General features: G+C 44.8%; 1 long non-coding RNA gene across 1 annotated transcript; it reads right to left on the bottom strand.

Moving 5' to 3' along the window:
* Positions 1–1181: 1181 nt before the first annotated feature.
* Positions 1182–2744, bottom strand: LOC124659023. The gene is made up of 3 exons (XR_006989418.1): positions 2280–2744; positions 1844–2024; positions 1182–1737 (listed from the first exon to the last, which is right to left on the bottom strand). It is a non-coding gene; the product is annotated as an uncharacterized LOC124659023 (long non-coding RNA).
* Positions 2745–4092: the final 1348 nt, after the last annotated feature.

The raw sequence follows: 4092 nt of genomic DNA, 5'->3' as shown, positions 1-4092 counted from the left end.
CGGCCGTCAGGATTCGAATCCTGTAACATTTGAATTGGGAATTCGTCATGCATTCACACATATTTTGAAAAAAAAAATCATTATTGAGAGAGCAATAGTCAATTCAGATCTTCTAAATAGCTATTAGACAATAGCCTATAAAAATTATTTTTTAGTACTTGCTTTCGACTGAAAAATAGTCTCACAACGTCCTAAAACAATATTTAGAATTTTACAAAATTTTATGAATTTGCTCTGGACTAGAAAATAGTCTCACAACGTCCTAAAACAATATTTAGAATTTTACAAAATTTTATGAATTTTATTTCAGTCAAATCAAACTGCTAAATCCAATTCTACAAAACATATTAGAATAGGAAAAAGGAAAAAAAAAACAAAAGGGTAAGGGTCAACTGAATTTTAGAGGATTGTGTTGACGGTAGGTTTGTGACCTTAGAAAATGGAGTAGATTAGGAAGACCATAGAAATTGAAAACTTATGTCTTCTACTACCTCTGTCTATAATTAGACGTCTGGAATTTGTCTAAATCTAGATGTATCTAGATGCTATTTAGTGTCTAGATACATCCGAATTTAAACAAACTTTAGGCATCTATTTATAGACGGAGGGAGTATTATCTTGCACTTTCTCTTCTTGTGATCTTAGCATATTCTTTCATGTTTTGAAAATAAGTAGATGAATATCACCCTCACCAGCCTGGATGTCAACAAGACCTCCTCGAACTACTTATTTGGAAAATGGAGATTAAGATAAAGTTAGCTTTAACGCTGAAGAAGAAGATGAAGCGGAGGAGCCTAAGAAAGTGATCTATGATATCTCCGATGGAGGAAAACCCTCATGAGAAGGACACACCATCAGCAATGAACACTCGCTAGAAGAAGCACAAGTTTATGAGGGCCTCGGACTACATCAAGTGCTTCAAATTTTAACCAGGAATTGCCTGCCATTAGTTCTTCGTTAGGAAATTGGTATTCGTGATAGTTAGGGACCATATCAAATTGTGTTATGTTCATACCATTTTAAACAAAAACAAAAAACTGGCCAACTTACCGGAACAGCCACTTGCCACACAAAAAAAAGTTGAGAAAAACACTACTTGGATCATCTAAAGCAAACCAGCAATACTCAGCCTTGCTAGATTAATCAAGCTAATCGACTATAAGGGTCAAGGGACCATGCAACGGTGACTTTCATCTTACACGTACCCATATTAAGTACACCACAACTTCTACCATATCTTTTAGGTGTGAAAACTATATCATCTCTTATACCCTCCTCTTCACATCTTGCGACAATAGAGACCTTGAGCTCTTCTCGATCATGGAGTCCAACGTTTATAAAACGTCGTGAAAGATTGACCGTGCCGTCATTGGCGAAGGACAGTTTACCATCTCTGAAGGCAAGCAACAAAATCCCCACATCATCTATGCTGGCAGTGAATACACCTTGAAAATCACCTAGTGGCAATGATGATCCACCGGTGATGAGTCGCACACCGATAGTCGCCTCCATGGCACCAGCCATGTGGTGAAATTCTAACTTGAGTGTGCTACGCTTGCTAGAGTAGTCTCAATGGTAGGAAATATACATACTGCTTTTCAACAATAAAACTAGAAAACTTAGGTCTCTATCCTCTGATTCAGTTGCTCCCTTAACTTTGAGCGCGATCTCGATGTTCCCAGGGTCGATACAGGTCACAATAGCACGCATAGGACCTGTGAGTTGTAGATAGGGGTGCTGCACATGCAACAGCTAAATTATTAAGAAAATAATGATGCTCCCTCGGCACGGGTCGATGACGAACAGAAAATACGATGTAAGATAGAAACATGTTCAAAATTACCTCCTCGTCGATGGTTTGACAATTACTCCTTGCACGGGCGAAGATAATATTGCGCATGCGATTATCCAAGACATCCCGCACGGTGATCATGCCGAACACATCTATGGGCCACCGTAGAGCTCCTCTTGTTGATACAATTTTGATAGATTCAATTTGCAGGCTATCGTCGGAGGTTGTGTATCTGGAAGGATGGTCAGTTAAACACGTTGGAGGGACGGTCGCTCCATTTACGAAATATGTGCATGGATGCCGTTAAATTATACACTAGGATGTTATACTTGGTACTTCCTCCGTCCAAAAAAAAGATACCTCAACTTTATCTAAATTTGCATGTAGATATATGCATATTTTGATAAAATTGAGACATATTTTTTATGGACAGAAGGAGTACTATAAATTAGTAACATACTATTAGCTAGGAGGACTGGGTACTTACTGATATTGTCATTTTTCCACATCTTCGAAGTGAAATAGCAGCCAGCGTTCCGACCATCCTTTTGGTCCTCCTCCTGGTTTAGGATACCAGAACTCCTCCGCCGATTTCTGCCGATGCATAGCATCCCGCCGCTCTTTTATTGTCCTCCTCTCCTCCTGTTCCTGTGCATCGGCCATGATAGATGCCGCTTCTTGTGCTTGGTTTGGTTTGGGATAGCTGCTACAGTATATATTAGATGCAGTCTTTTACGCTCAAGATGATTCCAAACTAAGGATTCTCTATGGTCTGATCACGAAAGGGTAGATCATGAAGAGGTTGATCGGACCAGGTCCCTGTACAGACCGGGCTGAGATACAACAGGATAGAAGTACGGACTCCTGGTAGAATATAGGAATAATATAATCCTTCTAGGTTTATTTCACCCGTGTAATAAGACACGAGCCAAAACAAAGCAATCGGCAAGGGTCGTGAGCTAGCTTTCCTAGTCCTTCCTACTTATTCCGCCGCCGATAGGCAGGCCAAGCTGCATCATCGCTCTCGTCTTGTACGTCGACATGGCCGGCACTGTATCATTGCCCTACCACGCCGTCTTCCACATCCTCTCCTGGACGCCTGTCAAGTCCGTCTGCCGGTTCCAATGCGTGTCCAAGGGGTGGCGCGACCTCATCTCCAGCCCTGTCTTCGCCGCCGCGCACAAGTCCCCCCACGGCCCGCTCCTCGTCGACACCGGATCCTTCCAGGAAGAAGAACCCGTCCAAGGCCGCGACATGCGGCTACTGGACATGGACGGAAACATCGTCAGAGTCCTCAAGGGCGTCGGGGGCTACGGGATGCTGTGCAACAATAGCCTCGACGACCTCATCTGTGTCAACGGCGCTTCCTGCGGCGGCATCAACGTCGTCGATCCAGCCACCGGGGAGGTGCTCATGTCCTGCCCACAGATGGACATCCTAGAGCACGACGCGTTCCCTTACGCCGCCCAGCGCTACTACACGACCTTCGGCTTCGGCCGCGCCGTCCCATCCGGCAATTACAAGCTCGTCCGCCTCGGCGCTGATCACACCTGTGAGGTCTTCACAATAGGAGACGGCCCTAGACGGTGGAGGCGAACACCGCAGCCATCACCGGAAAAGATTTGCTCTCAGCGCGGCTCCCCTGTTGTCATCGATGGTTTGATGTACGTCTTTCATGATGAGAGAATTTCAAACCACGACACCCTGCGCTGCTTTGACCTCGAGAGCGAGCTATGGAAGGTCGACGTGATCCAAGGGCCGCTCAAACTCTCCGACGAGTCGAGGTCGCACGGAACAGTGGCAATCCGCCTAACGGAGCTCAACGGTGCCTTGTGCTTCGTACAGTCGGTGTTTGGCGATATCTACGGCAGCACGGGTAAGGAAATAGCGGATCCATTCACTAACATATGGATCTTGGACAATGCTCCCGATAAGAGAACCTGGATAAAGGCGTACACGATTACAATGGCACCGTCTATGTGCCGTTATATGCCACTCAGGGTGATGGATGATGGTGGGAAGCTTCTCTTGCAGTGCTCTTTCGACAAAGGGTATGATGAAGGATGGTTATTGAGGCTTCAGATCTACGATCGTAGCACTAACACTTGCACCGATATTCCTGGGACGCCACATGACCTTGCCGGTAGAATTGGACTCTGTAACTTTCGCTTGGACAATTCAGTGTCTGCCAAGTGTTTGTTTGCTCGTTTCTTAGACCAAGCATTGTTATTTTTCAGTAACTAGCACAGAGAATAGGGAATTTCGTGAAACCAGCTAGCTATCGTAGTCGTACTGCTATG

The sequence above is a fragment of the Lolium rigidum genome, chromosome 6 (assembly GCF_022539505.1).
Source record: "Lolium rigidum isolate FL_2022 chromosome 6, APGP_CSIRO_Lrig_0.1, whole genome shotgun sequence".
Lineage (NCBI taxonomy): Eukaryota > Viridiplantae > Streptophyta > Magnoliopsida > Poales > Poaceae > Lolium > Lolium rigidum.
The sequence above is the reverse complement of the archived record's forward strand: the minus strand, read 5'-3'. Positions and strand labels throughout refer to the sequence as shown.